Raw genomic sequence first — 27056 nt, 5'->3', positions numbered from 1 at the left:
TTTTAACTCGACCTGAAACTTTACTAAGGCAGTTCCATTTTTGACTAACTTCTCTTCTGTAATGAAGAAACCCTGCCGAATGGGGTTGATTTTGATATTTTGAGATAATTGGGAGAGACCTACTCTAGAATCGCTAGGGACTGAAAACAAATGGTTTATGGATTAATCTTGCTATATTAAATCAAGAGACTGGGTAAAAATAAAATATATTTATTAAAAAAGAACACAAAGAATGCGGGATTACGAAGTGAGGATGTTATCTCGTCCAAATCTAGTTTTCAAGGGTGGTCGAAGAATGTGATTGCACCACTAGTGGATAGTTTTGAAAGGAATGGTGGCAGATAAGAGGACCTTTTGTTTCTTTCGCTGAAACGCCAGTCCATCTTTCTCTTAAATTTCCGAGATCCATAAATAGGGTTGGCTTCGCTCGTGGCACAAGTTAACGAAAATGAGGGCATTGGGGACAATACCACTCCCCGATCGTCCCTTGTCCGCCAGCATTCCATTTATACGACTATTGCCTCTTTTGTCCAAAATGTATATTTTAAAAATACAAGTAAACTGCTACACATTAAATAGAAACATAATTAAAATCAAATTTCATTAAACTTATGAAACTTGTAGAGTTTTAACATGTAATGACGACTAAGTGATAAATTTGTGGTTTTTTAAACTTTTTAAGTGAGACGAGTTCATTAGACTTTTATACGTTCAGGTTAGATCGTTGAGCCGGAATCTTGGCACAGATTAGCGCAGCTCCTTTATCTCGTAGAGTCCAGTTAGTAATTGCGTGAGCTACTTAAAGTCTTTAATGGTCCAACTCAATAACAAAGTGTTAAACCATTATCATGGATGCCTTTTTAACGAAACATAAACTATCAAAGGCCAAATTACCAGAATCGAGAGCCACGTTCTTCAACCATCGAAGACCGAGCTGCTTCCTCTGACTTTGTACGTCGGCAAGGTTCAGAAACTCATTTTAGAGTTGGAATCGCTGCAAGAAATCCTCAACACCAGATATAATGCTGAAGATATTGAAACAAACGAAGCTGAATCCTTGGCGTCATCGAAGATCTCAAGAGAGTGTCAAGTAATTCTGCCTACAGCAATAATTAGATCATGGAAGTAACGGGGCCATTCAAGTCACTACGAGCACTATTAGACTCAATCTCTAAAGCGACATTTATAACGGAACAATCACAGCTCAAACAGCTAGAGTCGGTACAGCGTCTCTATCGGTGGGATTGGAGCCTCTGGTATCGGCTCATCTCGTTGTGGCGTACAGCTGAAGATCAAGACTGGTGTTGACACCACGATATCCATCGAAGCTCTCATTCTTAACAAGATAGCAAAAGATTTACCATATCTCCCATTCAACCCAAACCACTGGCACTAAAACTGGCCGATTCCATAATAATCCATATTTAATATTTCTGGATTTGTGGACGTTTTACTGGGAGCTGATGTTTACTTAGAGGTCGTTGAAGACGGTAGACGGAAGGGCAAACGAAAAATCCCTACTTTGTTCAAGACGATCTTTGGTAGGGGCATTGGCAGCGAATTATTTCTTAATCACTCAAGTTTGTGGTCGTCATCGACAAAAGTTCACTTTTGAACCCTAGATGAACAGCTGTCCAAGTTCTTGGAGTTGGAGGAACTACTCCCGAAAATAACTCTAACTTCCGATGAAAGGTTATGCGAGCTTAACTTCGAAGACGTGAATTCCCGAGACGAAACAGGAAGGATCACAGTCCGACTGCCTTTTAAAACTGCACCAATGGAATTGGGATACTCTAGAATGGCAGCCATCAGAAGATTGTCGACTACTGAAAGATGCCTACAGGCATATTCGGTTCTTCACGCTCCGTATCACAAGTTCATGAATGAGTATCTCGAGGTGAAACATATGGAGCTCGTTCCCCATGACTTAAAACCATATTTAAAGCCAATTATAGGTTTTAACTTACTGTTTAACTAAAGAATAACGACCTTTAATTAAATATATTTTTAATGTTGTTGGATCACTGTCGAAGTTGTGTTATTAATAATCGCTTGATGCATTTTAGGTGTTTCCTAGTTTCGACGAAAGTTTGTGAACGAGATAACTTCTCAACCGTTGGTTGTAGAGGGATAATTGGTCCACTTTATAAATATGAACCGACCATTGTGAATAAAAAAAACGCTCAGGTCAGTGCTGTAGAACCAATATTTAAAAAGTTGTCAAAAATGAGATTTGACGGTTCCCGCCAAACTATTAATTGTTGGCAGACGAAACCGAAAAATAACGAAAGCTATTGGAAATAGTTGCAATCGGTTTCATCGATATTATAGTTTTCTAGCAGAATTAAAAAGGCGGCAAAAATTTCACGTGCCGAAGACTTTTTAAACAGAGTATACATTAGCTGTTATTACCACTTTGCTGATCTATTGGTAATATATCTGATTCATGATTGGTTAGAGAGATGGTGGCGCCACTATTGTCCATTTGTCGATTCTTTCCGCGATTTTATCCAGTCATATATAGTCTCGCTCACGCCGAAATCGAACCATTTAATTCTAAGTGTTTCAGTCCGCTTGGACTTATCCGAAATACCTGGTTTATAGATCGATGTGGATTTAAATTTAAGCCCAATTATAGAAACGGAATTTTCCACCGCATCGTGTGTAATTTCAGAAAGTATAAATTTCACAAAATATTTATGATATTCATCATTAATTTGCCAAGGTCCATTTTTCTTAACATCCCCTTATAATTATTTCCTTATGATAGAGTACAGGAAATAAACGAATTAAATATTAGAAGAGCAGAAGTATTTCGAATGCCGTTAATATTTAAGTCTATAATTTTTCAATATCCAGCCATTAAAGAAAATTTAATTAGGCAATAAAATTAAGAGCGCATTAAGATAAATAGAGAACTGCTGCTGGCAGCACTGCTCATTTGGGAGTTTCCGGATGAAACACCACGCCTTCCCGCTTTTCCTCTTGTAACCATTCCCATTTTTTGTCAGTAAGATCGGGGGAGCACAACCGGAACATACTTTGGAACGTCCACAACCCCTCTCTCCGTGTCAGTTGGGAAAAGGTTCGGGAAATCAAGACAAAAAATATAATTTTTTCTGAATGTATTATTCGTAATATTGAAGCTATTTTTTAAATAAAGAATCAAAACCGTTAAATTTACAAGTCACGCTGATTTAAATTAATCGAGAACAGCTTAAACTGTTGTTTTATAATTTAAGTTATTGACCAAAATAATACGGTAATAAATGTTTTATTGAAATATTACGTAGTTTTAGTACAAAAGGTACATTCACATTTGATTGAAACGTTCCATAGAACCATTTGCACACAGCCAATTTACAATTTTCAGAGGCAATTTAAAATTGAAAAAAGTTATAAAAATTTAAAGTTGAATTCAATTGAACTTGAAGCCAAATTTCTCCAAAACACAATCCTGAAAACTTTTAATAAAAATTTTAATTTTAATTTAAACGTAGAGCAAGCATATGTATATTAATATTAAATTATAAATATCGTCACAATCTATGGAAAATACATTTTAAATTTATGTATAGTTCACCAACTAAAAAACAGAAGACTCTAAAAGCCTTAGATTAGTGTGCGATGTAGATTACATAATTTTGAGGAGTCTATGGCATTTTGGAGCATTTTCTTAGACGAATCTTTAGATAACCTCATTTTCTTTAAAAATTAAAATTTTTTAGCTTTTTCTCCAAGGTAAACTAGCGATTCTACTTCTTAAACTATTTTTCAAATCAGCTGACTTTTTCCAATACGGATTAGGGCTGAAAATCGTAACCCGGCCACCTGAATTAATGGCTTTAAAAGTCGCTTGCTGATTTAGCCTAAGGTGGTGCCTTGCGGATTATTATTATTATTTTTATTATTAAATAATTTCTGGGACAACTTTATTTTAATCCCAAGTTTTCTCGCAAAACTGATGCGCCCAACGCTTACATATAATTATTTATATACTGCGTATAAAATAAGATATCGGAAAATCAATGCCAATCTCTAATTTCGACGTTTCTTCAATGACTGCTTTCGATTGATCCTTAAAAAGAATAAAATAATATTTACGTTATTATACTCCTGTTCCTGTTGTAGCGCCATATCTTATTAATAATACTATTTTGCAATTAGAATAACTTTTTACTACATACATTGCACTAAGATTCTGGCCTGGGAAATCACGTCACACTCTATATCGGGGTGAGCGATATAATGATTAAGGTTGTCCAGAGGATTTATTGATAAGTAATTAAGTTCAGTTCTGGTGTCGAGGGGTAAGATTAAAATTGAAATAACAACTGGGTGATGTTTGCCACGGAAATAAAACATTTAATACAAACTAAAAGACAACCGACATAATCTTAACGTACGCCATAGACGAATAAATAAATACTCCCTTTTACGGGAAGCTTAAGTTATCAGGGTCAATATGGCCCAATAAACACATCAGCAAAGGTGGAAACAAATAAACATTGGAAAACAAAAATAAAAATAAAAACAAGTTTTCACGGACATTTAAATACACATAAACCCTCCGATGTATTAAATATACTTTAAATATTAAATTTACGTTTAAATTTTGACATTTTAATCTTTTTGTACATAAACTTAATAAACCCAAAACGAATTTTTTGGAAAATAAAGTTTTCGAGTTACCACGTTTTGAAAATAAGATAGCGGAACGTGAACACTTTAAATTAAATTAATTTTTAGACAAATCGAATTTTAAAAGATACCTCGTTTTGAAAATAAGGTAGCGGAACGTGAACACTTTAAATTAAATTAATTTTTAGACAAATCGAATTTTAAAAGATACCTCGTTTTGAAAATAAGGTAGCGGAACGTGAACACTTAAAATTAAATTAATTTTTAGACAAATCGAATTTTAAAAGATACCTCGTTTTGAAAATAAGGTAGCGGAACGTGAACACTTTAAATTAAATTAATTTTTAGACAAATCGAATTTTAAAAGATACCACGTTTTGAAAATAAGGTAGTAAGTAAGTTTCACAAGGGTTGAGAGGAGGTTCGTAAAACACGAACTTTTTAAAAGAGACCCATATTGGTCCCTTGGGAAGAAAGATCGGTTGGTAAGGGAAGTCACCACGGTATCTTTAATGATAGTTTCAAGTTCTTTACGCGGTTGATATCTTAAGCTAATACGCCTAAAAGTGTCAACCGCATTGGAATTTGGAGACTTTTTGATAGCCGTAACATTAGCTCGCTTCCATAAGACTGGAAGACGACCTGACGGAAAAGAGCGATTAAAGATTGCTAATAGTGGGAACGCTAAAATGGCTAAACCCTCGGCATGAAGCCTCGGGTGAAGGTTATCAAGCCCCAAGAATTAAGAAGTTGGTAGTCTCTTAAGATATTTTTTGATTATAGAATTGATTGAACAAAATTTCCGATCAAATTAGTAGATTTGCGGGGCGTAAAATAGTAATTGGCGGTGATTTAAATTATCATCATACTCTCTGGGGCTCGAGGGACAGTTGTCCTAGAGGTGCTGCCCGTGTGGATTTTGTGGAGTCTTAGGATCTGCTCGTGTTGAATGATCCCAGTTCAGATCTTATTTTCTCTAATACGAATGGAAATAGTTGGATAGATCTAACTCTATCTACTATGAACACTTTTAACTTGATCACTGATTGGCGTGTCTCGGAAGAGATTTCCAACAGTGATCATTATTTTATTTTCTTCAATATTTCTACTTCGGGTCATATTCACAGCGAAAGGACCGTTAATTTAAAGGATCTGGACTCGGACCGCTTTCGCGGTCGGATCGATTTGTCTCTTGACGCTCTATGTGAGGTAGCACTTGACACTAGGGATCAGATTGATAGTGTGGCTTCCTCTATTTCGGACATTTTCAAAGACAGTAGTAAGTTTAGGATGAAAAGTAAAGCCAATACTAAGACATATACCTCGGCTCCCTGGTGGAACGAAGGTCTCAGTATGAAGCGAAAATAAGTACGTACAGCGTGAAAACGTTTGCAGGTGACTATGGATCCTTTGCTAAGGGAACGCTACAAACAAGACTTCTTGACTCTCCAGCGAGAGTACAGGACCCTTATTACTTCCTCCAAGTTAGAGTCGTGGCATTATTATTTGCTTTGCTGTGTCAAGGGAGGATCCTTACTCTCTTCCTTACAAATTGGCAACCAAAAAAAAATGCTGTCTCCTGTGTGGAAAGAGAGGATGGCACGCTGACAGAGGGACTTACTGAAACATTTGAAACTATTCTTACTTCTATTTTTAAAGACGACTCGCATGAAAATGACCTGGAAGTACACAAGGGAATCCGAGAATCAGTCGTAGCTCCTTACGTCGAGCGAGACGACGTGGATTTTAAAGAAGATGAAGTGCTTAATGTCATTGATTCCTTCAAAAGGGGTAAAGCCCCGGGTTTTGTGGCATTACTATTGAATTTTTTAAGACTATGTTTTTGGTCTGTCCCTTGGTTTTCGTGCTTCTACAATGCATATAAAAAAACTTATTATTGTCCATGGTGCGTATGATATGAAATAAAATTTGTAAAAAGACGAATACTCATGGAGTTGTTATTTCAAATTTTTTTATAATTTTTATTTTCCTTAACAGGAGCTTTCGAGCTCGAGGCTCTTTATCAAACATGCATGTTTGACTCTTGGGCACTTCCCGAAAATTTGGAAAGTGGCTAGAACTGTACTGATTTATAAGGAGGGGAGCGATAGGTGAAATGCTCGATCATACCGTCCGATCTCTCTACTGTCAGTAGTGGCTCAGGTTCTTGATAAACTCTTATCAAGAAGACTGTATTAATCTTTTCATAAGAGAGGTCTTATGAACTCAGCCCAATATGATTTCAAACATGGCCGCTCTACGACGTATGCCTTTATATAACATCGTCTAGAACGTTAAGCATAACAAAGAGAGTAATCTGCACACTACTCTAATCTCCCTGGACATAGGTTTGACAATATCTGTATTCCGGGGGTCCTGTCAAGACTTCAGCAGTGGTGCCTACGTTATAATAAAGGCTTATGCAAGCTGCTCAGCTAGGGGGTGATAGGAGCTGGCGACTTACGCGCGAAAGACCAATAGGGGGCGTACTTTGTTGTCTTTTACCTTTCAAATATTTTGAGATTCGGGCCGAAAATTTGAATTGTTCGGCGGGCTCATTTGGCTAATATCCTGTTTAGAGGTGTCAATGAGCGAGCTGAGTCGAGTTTTCCAGTTTGGCTCGAAAATGGCTCGGTTAAGGCCCGACTCGATACGCGCTCAGCTCATTTATGGCTCGCTTCAACAAAGGCTTGATTAAAACGGACTCGGTTCGATTTCGGCTCACGTGACGTTTTAGCTCGCCGAGCTTTATTTGAGTGGCGCTCGACTCATGTATAGCTTGATTCGTTTAAGACTCGTCTCGTCTAAGGCTCGCTCAAAACATAACGGTTTCCGAGTAAAATTGCTCGGTTCGATTCGGGCATCGCTCATTGAACCGAGCGAGTTCGTGAAAATAAATAAACACTTAAACCCCTAAATGTAACGTAAACTAATTAATATCCTGCTAATTATTGTCAGACGAATTCAAAAATACTTTGAAATAAAACTGAGTACAGAGAAGTAAGACGTTACTGGCTCTTCGTTTATAAAAACGCGAATAAATAAAGAAGAGAATCACTAACTGGGGGAAAACTAAAAGTTTTATTATGGAATAATATGCGGTTTATATGTATCGGAAATCTCGTGACCTTGAAGCCCTATCGGCCGGTACATCGCGTATTATTTCTTCGGTTATTGCGTGGTTTTTATTGTTCGCGCTGTTTATCAGAGCCTACCGATTGTTTCAGAATGGTGATGGCCCTTATTAAAGCGCTTACGCTATTTCAGCATGTTGTTACTAATAAATAAAGTACTATTATTTTGAACCTCAAATCAGTGAAAATGCGGACCGAGTAAAAAGACATTTAAATGAAATAAGGCAGGGTAAAAATCCACCGAAAATTAAAAATAGAAAGAAGTTAGACATAAAGTTGCCATTTTTTAAGTAAAATGAGGAAGAATTGTCGATGCCTAAATATAATGTTTACAATGAACTACGGTTTTTTTGTTCAAAATTGAAACTAGTTATTTAAATAAGAACATTTTAATAATATTTTAAAATATTTTAACAAGCTTAAGGTAACCAAGAATTGCTATATAAATCGATTTAGGATAAATGGCGGTTGGAGTTCTTTATTCTGTTCAGATTCGGCAGATAAGGCCGCTTAAATCAGGGACAGACTGAAGTTTAGGGCAAGAGGGTGATGGCTCCTCGCGCCTTTTCTTAAGAAACAGTTTGCCCTGACCTAGTTCAGAACTGGGAACCCTACGTCCGACTAAGGCAACTTTACACCGCACCTTTACGTAAACAGTCCAGCCTTAGCACATTTTTTAAAACTGTTTATTGTCTTGGGTTCAAAATTAGGGCTAGCTGTAAATATGTTTCATACATTCATCACCATTCATGATTATCGCTGAGCAACCATTTGGTACACCCCCAAAACAACGCCCCTGATTCCGAAGATACAATACAAATGATATCAACCTAAGTTCCATTTTTATAAAGTTGTTCCAATATACGTTCCTTTAACCTTACAAAAAATTGGGAGCTATTAAATATCGAGCCCATTCATGAACCACTCACGAAAAAACTCGACTCATAACAATTTTCAAGCGGGCAGACTCGGCTGGTTTTAGCTCTCAATTTCTTAGCTCGTGGTTCGATTTGCTCGCTCGATATGACTTTGGCCCAGCTCACGACTCGGCTCGTTTTCCGCTGGTTAACTAGCGAGCTCTAAAACTCGGTTCGATAAATTTTAGCTCGATTCGACACTCGACTTGTTTACTGCTAGCTCGACTCGCTTCGATTCACATTGAGCCGGGCGGAGTTGCGAGCCCTAGTGAGCTGGCTCGGTTTGTTGACACCTCTAATCCCGTCTAATACCATTTTATTTATGGAATCATTAAATTAAAAAAAATCATTTAGAATTGACTATTAAAATCTTAGTTTTAATATCACCGTAATAGTAGCTATGTAAAAACAATACGATTTTGAAACAATAGAGACTTGGCACTCCGTAGCTTTGGCTACGGCCGCCATTGTGGTCATATTTTTCTCCCCACGATAAAAACTATTGAAAAAAACTATGGCACCAATTAATATCATAATAGTACCGATATTTAAATAGGAACTTTTTTAAACAAAATCATTATTATGTACTACTGTTTCTAAAATATTATTTATAGTATCACAACAGAAATTTTAAAAATTTAGGAACATTCTTTGTCTAAAGCAAAAGTGAAATTTTTTTCTAACATATTATTTTTAGTATCTCACATAAATATGAAATAAAGGAAGTTAGGAACATTTTAAATTTAGTCTTAGTTTACCATTGTTTCTTATCTGTTTACTTTGATAAGGCGATGTAATAATAGGAATAGTTTATTTGAGTACTTTTCTAGTTGTAGGTTTATTTGGATTTGATTGTATATTTTCTCTGTTGTCTTCAGGTACAAATGGTATTGCCTCAGGTAAAAGTCGTTTAACACTTCTACAAGAAACACGAATGTCTTTATCACAAAAATGTTTGCTGCAAACTCTTGGATCCTTTTTGACTTCCACAAAATATTCTATATCACCAAGAACGTATATATGTATAAGAACGTTGAACAAAAGGCATCTCTTGGGCCATGCTTTAATCGGTTTCAGAATAACTCCGCCCTAAAATCCGCGTGCAGCGCGCGCTTTAACTAGAAACGGTTTTTATCTTTAGCGCGCGCAGCACGCGTTTTTTTGGGTGGAGTTATTCTGTAACCGATTGCATCTTGGCACCAGGCGCCAATTTGATCGTTCAACGTTCTTATACATATATACGTTCTTGATATCACTAATATCTTCAATATCACAATGAAAAATTGCACTTAACCATTTGCTTTTTAATTCTATTTGATTTGGAAGAGCATGGAAACTAACATAATTGTTGGTCTTCAATTGCAAATATTTTTTGTCCTTTCCTTATTCTATTGCTCTGATTGCAGTATCATCCCCAGGATGGCACAATACAGATAACCACATTAGTTAAAATTTTATTAGTTAAAATAACCTAGTTTTATAAATAACAGTATATTATAATCAATTTATTAGAAAATAAAATATTATCTAATTTATTATAGTAATGAAAGATTTTGAAAATATCATAATTAAAACTCTCGACGAACATATCACCGCCGAGGAAAAACAGCCTCCCTCCTTATAAGGCACCGACTCGACAATGATTAAACGTGGGAACTTCGGAAATTCAAAACTCTTACGTAAAGGAGCGCCTCTATCGGGAAATATCGGCGAACTAAACCTTCCAGAAATAAAAATGAAATCAGACGCTAGCCTTTATAATAACGTAGGCACCGGTCCAAGAAACCTGTATTATTTATACAAACGTTTTCTTAGCAAGAGAGTAACATCAATTGATGTAGGCTGTAGTGTAATGGACTTCTACTCTTTAATCTAATGATCGATGGCGATCTAAGTCAGGTTAACCTGGCTGCGAGTGCTATACAGGCCCTTGCATTTGACCTACAGGTGATGGCCTCAAATTCTTCGAGGCTTGGTCTTGAGGTCCTCGGTAACGAAGTTCTAGATACTCTCAATAATTGGAGCACCAGTGGTGTAGTCGGGCCACGGCGTCACCCCGGTGCTTTTTTCAAAGGCAGGGCGCCGCCCCGCCTTGGTTTTTCCATTTTTCCAGGGCGCACCCTGCCTCTTTTTTTCAACTTTCCAGGGCGCGCCTTGCTACTATTTCGTAAATAATTTTTCTCGAATAAAGAGTGTGTGAATTTATTATAAATACCATAACAATTTCAAATAGTTACCTAGGTACGGCCAGCTTCGATCACGCTAAAAATCGAAGTTGAATGTACATTCATAGGTTTTAGGTTTTATTGTTGCCGTATAATTCAATATACCCTTTTGAAACAGGGCGGCTCCAGTGGGAGCGCAGCATTAAAATTACAAAATAAAATAATATTTACAAGGTAAAATAGCTCTTTTTTTTTCTTTTTTTTACAAACTTTGAGCTTTAAAATTTATGTTATTTACAATATTTACATTGGTGATTAGGAGAGCGACCGAAGTTTGTTCCTTTTACATTGCCAGGTTTCCAGGATTTTCTGCACCACAGCGAAATCCCACTTTGCACCCTTAAGTCCAAGAATTACGCTAAGCGGGTTCCCAAAATTATCTGCCCGCCAATCGCAAATAGACTGGTCCACTTCTGTCTCAGGACCTTCCAACAGTACATGGTACAGGTCTTCGTCGACTAATCCACATAGTTTGCAAAGTGCAGTGCAAAAATTCGGACCTAACAGCTCTACCTGACGTTTGCTGGTAAGGAGAGCCCCAGTACGGGCTTGGAAGACTAGGCCACTTCCCCATGAACCATTGTAGCTGCTTTTTGACTTTATAATGGCACAAGCTTTCCTTTCCAGCAACTTGTGTTTTCCAGAGTACTAGCGCCCGTTTCTTTACCTCTTTTAAAACCCATTCCTTATAGGAACTCGCCCGGTCTCTCTTTGATCCCCCACAAAATTGACGGTCAATACGTTCAATGGCACGCGTCCACTCCGTACTCAGTCCACCTGCACGGATATACGTATACATTTTACAAGCTAAACAACTAAGGTGCATAAATTTGAGCCTTCCCAGGTACTTAATCTCGCTACGAGCCTCTCTTGTAGCCATTGTATTCCATCCCATTTCTCCGTCCACAGCAGTATTAGCTGCAAATGGACCTGCATTCAGTGCTGTTTTGCCTACCAATCTTTGAGATCGCTCTAGTATGTTTCTAGTCTTTGCCTAGTACGTAGCATACTACTTCATTGCCATATGTTATGGTTGGAACCGCTACACTCTTCCAGAGTGTGCGGCCTACGGAGTATTTCTTGTAGGAATGTTCCGAGAGATTACGGACCGCCCAACTCCTCTTATTGCTTTTACTAGCCACTGTCTCCTCCATGGTTGTTAGGTTATGGTCATTGCTACTAATAGTAATCCCAAGGTATGTATAACGAGTCACCTGTGGCATACATTTTCCGTTGAGGACATAGGGCTGGGGGTCATTTTTATCCGCATAAAGGCTCATGGTATTTGAATTCTCCATGCTGAAGACCAAATTTCTATTCCTGGCAAAATCAGAGCATACGTCAAGCAGTGGCCGTAGATCGGAGTGCTTGTTTGAGAGCAGTACAATATCATCTGCATAAAACAGGCATGGCACAACCAAATCAGACCGGTGGTCCACGGACCCCCGAAGCGTAGCACCGCAGCCAGCGCCCATAAGCACGTGATCCAAATCATCGAAATACACTGAACAGCGTGGCGGACAGCGGACACCATTGCCGTAGGCCAACGCGGCTCTCAATTTCTTCAGTTTCCGTTCCATTTAGGTGGTAAGTATACCTGCACTCCGTGTACAGCGCCTCAATTTCCGATTTCAGTGTCTCCGGAACTGCCTTGGAATTCTGACATTCCCACAATTTGTGACGGTCAACGCTGTCATAAGCTTTCCTTAGATCCAGAAATGCAATTTCCAGCTGGGTAGACATTTTTTTAGTTAGATCAATTCGCTGTGTGATGATGAATAAATGGTCTCCAATCTGTGTTTCCTGACGAAAGCCGCCCTGAGCGTCGCAGAGCACACGATTGTTCTCCAAAAAAGCAGTGAGGCGGCCCTTTAACAGCATTAGAGGTCGGTGATGGTTAACTTTTATTCAATAGATAAAGCTACAAAATTATTCGTAAAATGTTTTGATCAAGTAATTTATATTTTTGTATTATCCGATTAATTTTTTGATAAATTTGTAAAATTAATCGGAAAAACGACGTTTTTTTGATAAAAAGCTCCAATTTTACGAATAATACATGTTTTTAAACATTTTCCGAAATATTAACCGGTGAATTTCTTTGTTTACATTTTTTTCACAAAAAAATCAATTTAAACATGGATAATGATTAACCGTTACCGACCTCTAAACAGCATAGCATACACTTTGTAGATTACCGAGGGCACAGCAATGGGGCGATATGAGTCTAGGTTCATTGAATTTTTACCTTTACCTTTATAGATAAGCGATACCCGTGCAGTGAGGCAAGACTGGGGTATGGTTTTACCTCTCTTAATGGTATTTAAGAGGAAGCATAGTGTCGATCTTGCACCGGGTCCCAGTGCCTTTAGACACTCCGCATATACGCCATCCATTCCCGCCGCCTTCCCAGTCTTCAAAGTGAACAGAACCATATTTAATTCCTGGATGGAGAAATCATCCTCGGGGGTTGATACGTAGTTGGTGGTGCATTCATTACTGCTTCAACAACATCACTACTAAGGCAATCAAAAATATGCGTATTCAACGTCTTAGCTGCTACCGACTCTCCTGTAGCGCCAACTTCAATTACGTGCGAAATCGAAGTTGGCCGTACCCAGGTAGCGCCCCGGTTCTTTTTTTCTTAGGACTACACCACTGCGGAGCACAAATTATAAGTTTACATTTTGTGCAAAGAAGACCGTTGCAAACACCTTTGCTGAGACAAAGGTAACGAATCGGATTCCTATTTTTTCTCTTAGCAATGAGATAATCCATTATGTCAAAACCGTTAAGGTTTTGGGCGTTACCATGGATCAAACTTTGTGTTTCTTGCCTCACTTGGAGGAGGTTAAGGATAGGGTCACTTGTCTCGTTCAGTCCATTGCCTGCTTTGGAAGGGTCGAGTGCCGTCTGGACTATAGATCGTTGAGGGTGGAATATTTAGGTTGTTTTGAGCGTATTGTCACTTACGGTTTTGGCGCATGGTGACGCAAGACAGATAATTCTTTAAAGATTCGAAAGCTCAGGTCAATCCAATGAATAGCAGCTCTTAAAATCTGTTGTTCTCATCGTTCTATCTCTACCGATGCGTTATTGGTAATTACCAACTTAACCCCGATAAAATACATTGTAAGTGAGGTAGCAATCATCTTTAGGTCTTTTTACCTAAACAGACACTGTGAATACAATGTTATAGGTGGAAATTTACTTTGCCTTGGTCACCCTTGGGCAAGGCATCTGGCCTCTCGTGTAGCGATTTATCATGGAGACGCTCTTCCCACTAATGCAGGGTTAGGTATTTTTCCCGATGGTTCGCTATCGGAGAATGCCGCAGCTGCGGCATTTGTCCTTTACTCAAATGGATTGGAACTAGACATTTCATCGAGACATTAGATTTAATCCTAGTATATTTTATATTGAGAGCATAAACGTTTGTAGAGGTTACCGGTTAAAGTTAGTGTAGAGAGCTTTTACGTCGGATGGCATGCAGGGCTTGCCACCACCCTCCTACACATTGTAACCCAGCCACCTGAATTAATGGCTTTAAAAGTCGCTTGATGACTTAGCCTAGCTCATTAATATAACAGTTGCATTTTTTAAAGTGGTTCGCTAGGGAGTGACCCCACGATGAATAGGTAGCTATCTTTAGTGATAGTTTATCTTCTCTACGAGCCATTGGAAATACTTCCAACCTTAATGGAATGTGTGCAAACATTAGGGATTTTATCCCAAAATCACCATTAATTGGGTTAAAGCACACAGTGGTATTTTAGGTAACGAGAGTGCGGATGCGCTGCCCAAGAGCGCTTTAACGAATCAGGTGATCCATTCTATAACACCCAATAAGGGTAGTTATAAAAATATTTTGAAGAGCATTACCAAGAGGTATTGGCAGAGTAGTTGGAGCGACAGAACTAAAGGCATTGTAACTATGAATCTTATTCCTATGGTGGGCGACAATGAGGTCAACCCTAACTACGTGTCAACGCAGATACCCAGTGGTCACGGTAAATTCCCTAGTTACCTGCATAATTTAGGACATGTGTTCAGTCCTGCCTGTGTGGCATAGGGACTGGTTAAGAAAATTACCGGAAATAAATAAACGGCTGGTATGAGTTGAAATGGGAGTGTCTTCAAATCTGCTAACCAGTGTTCCGAAGTGGTAAATGTCAGGTGTCAAATAATGTGGCTAAAAGTGGTAAATACCGACATGACGAATAATACTTTCACTGGCTAATATGCCAAGTAGTGACAAATAATATATTTTAATAAAAATAAAAAACCTATAAAAAAATATATTTGTGCTATTTTAGACAAATTATTTGGATTAGTTGCCCGGTTTTGGGCTAGAAACTCGATTATTATTATTAATTGCCTATTTTTCAACGATTTTTCCAGAGTTTTAATTCGTCTGCTATATATCTTAAAGGTGTTTTAATGTTTTTTCCTTTGTCAAAATCAGTACCTCACATGTAAGTGATACTTCATTCCTGAAAGAGTTCATTAAATTTTCAATTATATTAATTGTGATTTTAAAAGGAAAAGCTTTAGTTACTCCTTTGAGTCAAATTACTTTCCTAAGTTGTGACAGATATTTTTATCGTCAGTGTTTACTAGTGATACCAACTATGGCTCAACAATCAAGTTTTGATAAGTTAAAAAATGTTTTAACTGTTTAATTTGCAATGATAATTACTTTTGATGATAATACACGTTTGTGAAATAAACTTGTAATTTCTTATTTCGGATTATTTACAACATTTAAATGCATTTATTGATTATTAGTCACTATTGTTCACTGTTTGCCATATTTACCACTTTTTGCCACTGACATGGACTTAATTAAAAAATAACCTTTAGGTAACACTGCTGCTACTCAGGAGCAACAGACACACCCCTTGCTCCTTTGCACTAGGCTCATGACTAGACCATGCAGCGCGATATATCTTAGCAGCGTTTACCCAAAATAGATTAATCATCGGAAGCTCTTATTATTAAAAAAATTTATCAAAATAATTTTAATAAAATGTATCAAAACAATTTTAATTAAATGAATCAAAATAATTTTTATAAAATTTATCAAAATGATTTTTATAAAGTTTCTCAAAATGATTTTTATAAAATTTATCAAAATGATTTAAATAAAATGTATCAAAATAATTTTAATAAAATGTATCAAAATAATTTTAATAAAATGAATCAAAATAATTTTAATAAAATGAATCAAAATAATTTTTATAAAATTTATTAAAATAATTTTTATAAAATTTATCAAAATGATTTAAATAGAATGTACCAAAATAATTTTAATAAAATGTATCAAAATAATTTTAATAAAATGTATCAAAATAATTTTAATACAATGAATCAAAATAATTTTAATACAATGTATCAAAATAATTTAAATAGAATGTACCAAAATAATTTTAATAAAATGTATCAAAATAATTTAAATAAAATGTATCAAAATAATAAACATTCACAGTGCCCTATATGTGCAATGGACTGCTCACATATAGGGCACTCTGAATGTTTATTAGTTTAACTGATATCGGCAGATCTCCGAGTAAAGCCAGAGTTCCTACACAGTACTGATGAACCCCAAAAAGGCGAAACCGGTCTACTGTTGGAATCTCTGGCTAAAATTTTTACTTTTGATGTATCAAAATAATTTTAATAAAATAAATCAAAATAATTTTTAAAAAATCAAAATAATTTTAATAAAATGTATCAAAGTAATTTTAATAAAATGTATCGAAATTATTCAAATAAAATGTATCAAAATAAATTTAATAAATTGTATCAAAATTATTTTAATAAAATGTATCAAAATAATTTTAATAAAATGAATCAAAATAATTTTAATAAAATTGATCAAAATCATTTATTAAAATTTCTCAAAATAATTATAATAAATGGTACCAAAATAATTTTAATAAAATGAAACAAAATAATTTTAATAAAATGTATCAAAACAATTTTTAGAAAAGGTACTAAAATAAAATTAATAAAATGTATCAAAAAAATTTTAATAAAATGTATCAAAACAATTTTAACAAAATTTTTCAATTTAATTTTAATAAAATGTATCAAAAGAATTATATTAAAATGTACCAAAAGAATTTTAATAAAATGTATCCGAATAATTTTAATACAATGAATTAAAATAATTTTAAGAAAATGTATCAAAATGATTTTAATAAAGTGTATCAAAATAATTTTAATAAAATTAATTAAAATAATTTTAATAATATGTTTCAAATGATTTTAATAAAATGTATCAAAATAATTTGGATTTCACGAGGGGGAAACCACTTCGTGTAATAGGTGTACACTTCTATTTGTATTACGAATAATTGCTACAAATTACTTTGTAATACAGCGTAGTATTGTAATATGGTGAATTATTGTGTAAAATGTTGTATTACCTTGTATTTCCGTGTAATACTGTGTAATATTGCGTATTATCAAGTAATTTTGCGCGTAGTAAGTTTAGTACGTTGTCTATTAAGATGTAATATTATATAGTGTAGTGCATTTTTGGATAATATTTTAAACTCATGTATTACGAAATAATTTTGTGTAATACCATAAGTGGTATTACTCTAAGTACCCAACTTCGAACGGGTTCTATGGGGGCCATGCTTGTCGATGTGCCAAACTCTCTCTCTCTAAAATAGTACTCTCTATACCTGCTACTAAAATGAATGCTAACCATTGCCGCGGTAGGGTTACACTTTAGTGCTCGGTTATTAGAAAGCCGACGGGGAAGAAAAAACGAACGTCTCTCGAGTTTCCTCTTGATTCCCGAGGGGGGGGGGCAAAACCAACGTCACCAACGTTTGATTCCATCGCGTCGAGTGACGTAAATATTACCCACCAATGAAATAACAGGACTTTTGGATTTATTTTAAGCGGCGGAGCGTACTGGGGGGACCAACGGGTGGATTGAGAGAAACGCTAAAAAACGTCTCGGCATTCTCCCTAGGTATAAATAAATATATTCTTGGTATTACCATGTAATACCATAAAAAACTGCGTAATACCGTTAAATTCCTCTCATAAATTGTAGTATAGTGTTATACTGTGTAGTATATGTAATACTGTGTAGTAACTGTAATACTGTGTAGTAGCTGTAATACTGTGTAGTGTTAAATCCCGCGCAATAAACATCAGCAACTTGTTTAATCACGTAATTTGTTTAGTAAGAAATAGTGTATTTAAATTCATTTGTAATAATAATAATAGTAGTAATTCTGTAATTGTAACATCTTTAACCTTTTTTGTAATAACATTTCTTAATTTTTCTTCGTTTAAGACAATTTGCCTCTCAAATTGTAACTTTGCTCGGGAATCCCAAAATTTCCTATCAATTGTACTGTAGTGACGTAGGGGCAAACCCCATCAATATCCGGTGACGTGAGGGTCCGGTATTTTTAGAAAACGACTCTCCGCCAACGGAAAATTCAAGTTTTGGGGATGCCCCGAAATTGAACAACGGGCGGATTTTGATCAGATCGCGCGCCAAAAAGGCAGCCCTTTTTTGTAGCTCTCCAAAAGAGAGGAATTGTGTAGGTCCATATGGCCAAATAGTTAGTTTAATTTGCATTGAAATAAACTGTTAGTACGAAACCAAATGTTTCATTAATATAATAGTTTTAAAAACAAGCAAGTTATTCCGGGGAATTTTTCAGTCGGTCCTCCGGAATCAAAATTAGCAATCAGCTCTCCCCAAAGTCGTGGATAATAGGCTGCGATTCTACATTTTGGTGCCGAAACCCGGGAGCAACCTTCGGATAATTTACTTGAATTTGTGGGAGACCAATTCTCCAAAAGCTAAGATGTCTTCTACAGACGAACTCAACAAACTGAAGGCAGTGCGAAAGATCGTTCGTACTAACTCCACGAACCTCATAAAAACTATCACCGACATGATCAGCTTTGACCAGCCATCAGCGGAGAATATTGAAGATCAACTATCGCTCCTGTTATTGAAAGAAAAGTCGCTTAATGAAAACGACGCCAAGATAATGGCGCTGATGTCCGGAGCTTCCGAAGCGTATTTTAACAAAGAAGTAGCTGATGTCGATAAATACCAGGAGGCCATTGTTTTAATCAGAAACAAAGTCCGTCGTAAGATCAGAGCCACATCCGATGTAGCGGCACTCGTATCCCGAGATGACAACCACACGTCGTACGTCAGCCACGAGTTTCCAACCCTAAGAGCGGAGCCGAGATTGCCACCTTTAACCATCAACAAATTCAAGGGAGACTACAACGAGTGCCCAGGCTTCTGGTCCCAGTTCCAGACAACCGTCATTGCCTGGACCTGCTATTCAAAGGTAGAAAAGTTCAACTATTTACTAACGTACTTAGAAGGCGAGCCGAAGAGCGCCTTAGCCGGAGTGCGCGCGTCCGAACAGAACTTTGACGTTGCCGTAAAACTTTTGACAGAACGTTACGATAAGCCGAACTTAGTTGTTAATGACTTAATGAGAAAAGTGTTAAAAGTAGAGCCCGTGGAAAGTTCTAATGATTCGTTCAAATTGCGTAAATTGTACGATATGTGCGCGTCAAATTTGCGGAGCTTGAAACTCTCGGTGTAGATTTAAAGGCCAATAGTGTGTCGTTGGGTCCCGCGGTTCTCGGTGCTTTACCGGACGATATCCGGCTAAAGTATAGTATGAGTCAAGAAAATAACGCGAGTTGGGACGTCAACGTAGTCCTATCGTTCTTACAAAAAGAAGTGGAGGGAAGAGAAACCTCAGCTATGTTGAAATCGGGCGCGAATTACGCGAAAAGCGGTCGAAATCTAGAAAAGCCAAAGCCGCCGAGAGGTGAACGCGAAGTTCTCGGAAAAACCCCGTCAGGTTCGTCGAGCGCGGCCGATCTGCAAACCACCGTAATTCCCCGTAACAACTACTGCATTTTTTGCAAAAATAATTCGCATCCCACCACGGATTGTACCAAGCACACACTCCAAGAAAAGAAGAAATTTTTAAAAGACAACTGGCGATGCTTCCTGTGTACGAGACCCGGCTACGAAATGAGGGACTGCTCGTCCAAGTTCAACTCCTGCAAAATCTGCCATAAGAGGCACAACGTCGCGATCTGCGAATCTAACAACTCGAACAAGTCGTCGCGTATGGAAAAGACGCCTTACACCGAGGACCGCTCGAAGGAAGCCAGCAGTGACTCCGCTGTCAAGATCGTATCAAGTGTGGCTTGCCAAAAAACGGTCCTTCTCCCAACAGCTAAAGCTGTATTAAGAAATCCCTCGTGGTCCGAAAGATCTCAGGTCGTAAGATGTCTCCTCGACACGGGTAGCCAGGCCTCATTCATCAGGGAAGACGTATCTCGTCAATTAAAATTACCAACTGTCGGTGAGCAGCTAATAGAAATACAAAGCTTCGGGAATGAAACACCAACGAGTAAAAGGCGCAGAATCGTCAAGCTAACCTTGCAAAACGTGAAGAAACCAGAAGAGTCTCTTGAAGTAACAGCTATAGAGGTTCCCTATCTATGCAATGCCTTGAGCGTCGTACAATGCCAAGAAATAGAAGACTTCGTCCATGCAAATAATTATCAACTAGCCAACGAAGGCACCACCGATGAACCAAGCTTAACGAGCATAGGCGTACTCATAGGAGCAGACTTTTATAGCGACATCGTCCGAGATAAATTTCAACGATTAGCGAATTCATTAGTCGCCATCGAAACCAAGTTAGGGTGGGCGATACAAGGTCCCGTGACTACAAATTCCATCGGAGTGAATAGCGTCCGTGTTACCGCCATGAGGGTTAGCGTCCACGAAGCCGAGGTATCCCGTACCTTGAAGTCTTTCTGGGAAATCGAGTCTTTGGGGATAAATCCAGAAAAGGAAAAGGACGTCACGCATCATGACGTAATCGAGAAATTCGAAAGAGAAACCAGGTACCAAGAGGGGAGGTACGTTGTCAAGTTCCCCTGGAAGGCACCGAAAGAAATCCTGCAAAGCAATCTTGCAGGGGCTACCCGACGAATGAGGGAGCTAGTGAAAACCTTCAAAACAGATCCTGTATACTTTGACGATTATCGGCGAATTATCGAAGAGCAATTTGAATTAGAAATCGTGGAGGAAGTTCACCCAGAAAAAACGCCAGAAATTGGCACCCATTATTTGGCCCACCAAGGGTAAAACGAGCTTCCAGCGAAACCACCAAGCTCAGAGTCGTTTTTGACGCGTCGGCCCACGCGAGAAATGCGCTGTCCCTTAACGCTTGTCTCTACTGCGGGCCCCATATGAATCCCGACATGATTAAACTCATCTTGCGCTTCCGAAATCATCGATACGCTATCACGGCTGATATCGAGAAGGCGTTCCTGCAAGTCGGACTGGCATCGGAAGAAAGAAACTCCGTGAGATTTTTATGGGTCAAGAAAGACGAAGAGAATCGGATAAAAGAAAACGAATTCAAAATACTAAGGTTCTGCCGGGTACCTTTTGGCGTGACCGCCTCGCCCTTTCCCCTGACAGCGACCATAAGGTTACACATCAAAAAATATGAAGACTCCGAAAAAGAAGCCGTCCAATCCCTGGACGAAGATTTATACGTCGACGACTACATCACCGGCGCGGAGGACCTGGATGCGGCGTATCAATTATCGCAAACGTCATCGAAAATTCTCGGCGAAACTGGAATGTCCATGCGAAAATGGAAAACCAACTCAAAGGCGTTACGAGAAAAATGGGGTGGCGAAGCCGTTTCCACGGGCGAAGTAATCAAGGCCGAAGGAGAAGGTGATTCCAGTCAAAAAATCCTGGGGCTGCTATGGAACTCCGATGAAGATAAATTCACTTTCGACCTATCAGGCTTGGCCGAAATCTCCAAGAAAGGACGGTGACCAAACGTCATGTTCTAACCGCGGTCTCGAGAATATTCGATCCACTCGGCATGCTGACACCCTTCACCATACGGGCCAAGATCATCTTCCAGCAACTGTGGAAGTTTAAAGAGATGCAATGGGACCCCGAACTTCCGGATGAAGTAAAAGAAGGCTTCTGGAAATGGAGCCAAGAAGTACCAATGGTCAGGGATATTAAAATCGACCGATTCTACTTCGGAGACTCTCAAGATATCATCGGAAAAGAGCTCCATGGATTTTGCGACGCTAGCAACAAAGCATTCGCTTGCGTCATATACATCCAGACCGTCACCTCTTACGGAGAAGTTGGAACCAAGTTCGTCACGTCGAAAGCTAGGATGTGGAAACGCTGGCGCCACGAGTATTTGTTAGAATTGCGCTCTGCGCATTATGCCAAAATCGCGAAACGTGAAACGGCCTTTAAAATAGATGACGTTGTTTAAGTGCACGAAGACAATACTCCTCGTCAAATGTGGAGATTAGGAATAATCTTAGAAACGCAACAGGGTAGCGACGACAAAACCCGTTCTTCTTTAGTGTGCGTCGCGAACGGAAACGTTTTAAGACGGCCAGTGTCTCTTCTCTATCCGTTAGAGATCTCAGATAATTAAAATTAAAAAATAATTGTATTAGGCGCGTGAAAAATGTCATGTAAATAATACTACTCCGTAATATTATTTGGGGGGAGTGTTAAATCCTGCGCAATAAACATCACCAACTTGTTTAATCACGTAATTTGTTTAGTAAGAAAAGTGTATTTAAATTCATTTGTAATAATAATAATAGTAGTAATTCTGTAATTGTAACATCTTTAACCTTTTTTGTAATAACATTTCTTAATTTTTCTTCGTTTAAGACAATTTGCCTCTCAAATTGTAACTTTGCTCGGGAATCCCAAAATTTCCTATCTATTGTATTGTAGTGACGTAGGGGCAAACCCCATCAATATCCGGTGACGTGAGGGTCCGGTATTTTTAGAAAACGGCTCTCCGCCAACGGAAAATTCAAGTTTTGGGGATGCCCCGAAATTGAACAATGGGCAGATTTTGATCAGATCGCGCGCCAAAAAGGCAGCCCTTTTTCTAGCTCTCCAAAAGAGAGGAATTGTGTAGGTCCATATAGAGCATAGCGCCGAACCATTTTTCAACGGCGGCGGCGGGAACGATAATTATTTCGGCGGCGGCGTGGCGCGCCGATTTTCAGAAAATAATCGGCGGCGTTGAAAAAAATCGGCGGCGGCGGCGCCTAAGGGAAAAAACTGTCCCCCCCCCTCAGAAATAGCGCCAGCCTGTTAATAGACCGCTAGAACTTAAACTGTTAAAACGAGAAAGAGGTAACTTTGGTTACATACTATCATATGTAACTTGTTTAATCATAAGTGTGCCAGAAATAACTTTTTCTTAATGAGACCTTGTTGCAAGGATATGACGTAATTGACGTCACTTCCCAGTCGATGACGGTTTTATCGTCATCAAAAGTAGTTCTGGTGGGGAGGTAAGGAAGTTAAAACCAGTTTTACGCGACGTTAGTGCTGTATTTTCTTTGGTGGCTGTGAAACAAGGTCTCATTTAAATTTTTAATACAGAGATGTTAAACCGAGGGGTCGGACATTTACCAAAATCCCGTACACTTTGTCTAAAATCTCAAAATCTTTTAACTCTCTCTATGGTAAATTAACATTGAAATCCCAAAATCACTTCAAAAATAATGATAAAATCGCCAAAATCTCTACGAAATCCCGAAATCCCGTACAAAATAATGGCAAGTGTCCGACCCCTCATGTTAAACAGAGGCACACTTATGAGTAACTATGTTACATATGATACTATTAAACTAAAACATTCACGCTAGTAATAACAATACTGTACTTATTTACTACCATTTCACTATTCACTCTTTTTAGAAACGTTTACTGTTCGCCGCCGTTATCGTACAGACAACCAACAAGCCAGCCCTCTACCGCAGTAATTTTATCCCTCCAAAACCGGTTTTCTCATCACACTCCCCGTAGACTGTAAGGTCATGGCGGTCGATTGGGAAGGCGCGTCTATTATCACAAATTGTTTTATCTTTGTATCAAAGAAATTTTTAAAATATAACAGACTAGTTATTGCTGAATAGAGCTGATACGTTTCTGTACGAGGCTAGGCAACTCCAAAGCCGTTTTCGTTTCTCTCTCTCCGATCCCAGCTTTCTGGTGCAGAAAATTGTTTGTGTGCGCGGTGCAGTGGTGCCCGATCTTTTGGAAATCGTAGCACTACCAATAGAATTTCGAACTAAAATGCAATTATTATACTTTAATAATGGAAATTAATTCGGCAGCGAAATCAAAATGTTTCGGCGGCGGCGGCGGCGGCGCCGCCGTTATTAAATTTATCGGCGGCGGCGTTTCGGCGTTATCTAAATAATCGGCGGCGGCGGCGTTTGATCGGCGGCGCTATCCTCTAGGTCCATATGGCCAAATAGTTTAATTTGCATTGAAATAAACTGTTAGTACGAAACCAAATGTTTCATTAATGTAATAGTTTTAAAAACAAGCAAGTTATTCCGGGGAATTTTTCAGTCGGTCCTCCGGAATCAAAATTAGCAATCAGCTCTCCCCAGAGTCGTGGATAATAGGCTGCGATTCTACATGTAGTAGCTGTAATACTGTGTAGTAGCTGTAATACTTTGTAGTAGCTGTAATACTGTGTACACAGCAAATCTTTATGACATCTAAAGAGCACCTAAAAACATCGGTTGAACACATAAAATGCCTTCATATGTTTTACAGATGTTCATTATGTATGACTTAGATGCTATTTACATATTTACAAATGCAATACAGATGTTCAACGTGTACTCTAAATGGTCTAATCCGTACTCTATATGTCCATAGGACATCTGTGGAACATGGAACATCGATGTTGCATCTAACGGGTCGTTTAGGGAGCGCCTGTGTTACATATTAATACCAAATTGCCTATGTCTTGCCCTCTTGTTGAGATAGCTAATCGCGGTTTTCAAAGAGTAACGGTTAGGTCGTGGTTCACTCTATCGGACTTTTCCAGAAATTTCCATGCAGGTAAAATTATCATCACAACAAATAAGTAAGTAGAATTTCATAATAATTAAGTAAATAATGAAGTCATTAAAGTTGAGTAAATAGATGCATTGTATTTTTCATATAAATAAATGGCCTAGGCTTAACTAATTTAAAGTTTAAAAAAATAGCACACCTAATAGTATTTTCACCCTCACTTATAAACAACTTTACCCAATACTGACTAATTATAAATAGAGCAATAATAAGGATGGTTAAATAGTTTTGGATTCAATAGTTTTATTTCTGTGTTAAAAATTAGCATTAATTAAAGTAATCGCGTTGAACAGAGGTTCAGTGTTTTCAATTTGCTTTTAAATATAGTTGAAAACAGGCATTGTTAATCTGTGTTCACTCATTGATTATGCTAGGGGATGGGAAATTTTCATTAAGGTAGTTTTTTTAAATTTGGGTTTGAAATTTTTATATCCTGTACCCTATACCATTTATTTAAAAGCTCAAACAATTTTTTTTTTCAAATGTGATTGAACCCTGACTAAAAACCACCTTCCCCAAGTCTGAATCGCTTTGTAGATTAAACATTAAGTGGTTAAATATTTTTGGATTCAATAGTTGTATTTTTGGGTGAAACATTTGCATTTATTAAAGTTATCGTGTTGAACGGAGCTTCAGTGTTTTCAAAATTATATGTTAGTGAAGTTGCCTTTAAATATAGTTGAAAATAAGCATGGTTAATCTGTGTTCACCCATTGATTGTTGTAGGAGATAGAAAATTTTCATTCAGGCAACTTTTTGAATTTTGAGTTCTAAATTTTGATACTCTGAACCATATACAGGGTGTTAACTAAAAAACGATACAGAGCCAATTACTCAAAATGTGTTTTATGTAAGAATTTGAAATTTGCAGGTTACATAGAGGGTGCAGGGGGACAAATGTCAATGAAAATTTCAATGACCTTTAACCAGGTCTTCAAGGTCATTCAATTTTTATCTCGAGAACCATTAGGATTAGAAGAATAGTTCCAATTAGAAAAATGCCCGCCTAGGTTTTTTAAGTCAACTTACCTTTCACCTGAGGTAAATAAACCAATAAAACTTGAAAATAAACGTTAAATAATTGTTTTAAGACGTAGCAAGTATTTTTAACTTTTTTGAGTTTAAATGTTTTAAACACAAAAGAAACAAAACAAGTAACTGAAATAAATAAGCAACTAATAAACGTTGCCTACTTAGTTTTGTGGTTCTTTACTATTAATTTTTTCTAATTGGAACCATTCTCCTAATCCTAATGGTTCTCGAGATAAATTTTGAATGACCTTGAACCAATGTTCAAGGTCATCATAAGTTACAAATTTCGAACTCCCCCACTCGGTTTAGAGTGTCACGACAATTTTGACCCATTAGATCTGGTAGTTTTCGATTTATAGGCCTTTAAATGTCGTGTCTGGATTAGAATACCACACAAGAGCTTATGGTGTTTGGTCTACCATTTCTCGGCTTCCCATTGGTCAAATTATATCGGGTCAAAGCTGTTTAGGCTTAGAATTAATTGTAGAACACATTTCTAATTGGAACCATTCTTCTAATCCTAATGGTTCTCGAGATAAAATTTGAATGCCCTTGAAGACCTGGTTCAAGGTCATTGAAATTTTCATTGCCATTTGTACCCCTGCACCCTCTATCTAACCTGCAAATTTCAAATTCTTACATATAACACATTTTGAGTAATTGGCTCTGTATCGTTTTTTAGTTAACACCCTGTATTATCATTTATTTAAAACTCAAATTTGAAAAAGTGGTCTAAATGAAAATTTTCTATCTCCCACCTTAACCAATTGGTGAACACAGTCTAACAATGACTATTTTCAACTATATTTAAAGGCAACATCCCCTACATTTAATTCTAAAAACACTGAAGATCCGGGACCGTTCAACACGATACCTTTTAATAAATGCAAATTTTTACCCAGAAGTACAACTATTGAAACCAAAAATATTTAGCCATTTCATTTTTAACCTACACAGTCTGTCAGACTTGGGGAAGATTGTTTTTAGTGAGATTTCAGTCACATCTGAAAAAAATTGCTTGAGCTTTTAAATAAATGGTATAGGGTATCAAAATTTCAAACTCAAATTGAAAAAAAACTACCTAAATGAAAATTTCCCATCTCCTACCATAATCAATAAG

Source organism: Leiobunum rupestre, chromosome 1 (assembly GCF_980474605.1).
Source record: "Leiobunum rupestre chromosome 1, qqLeiRupe1.1.hap1, whole genome shotgun sequence".
Classification (NCBI taxonomy): Eukaryota; Metazoa; Arthropoda; class Arachnida; order Opiliones; family Sclerosomatidae; genus Leiobunum; species Leiobunum rupestre.
This window is presented reverse-complemented; position numbering follows the sequence as displayed.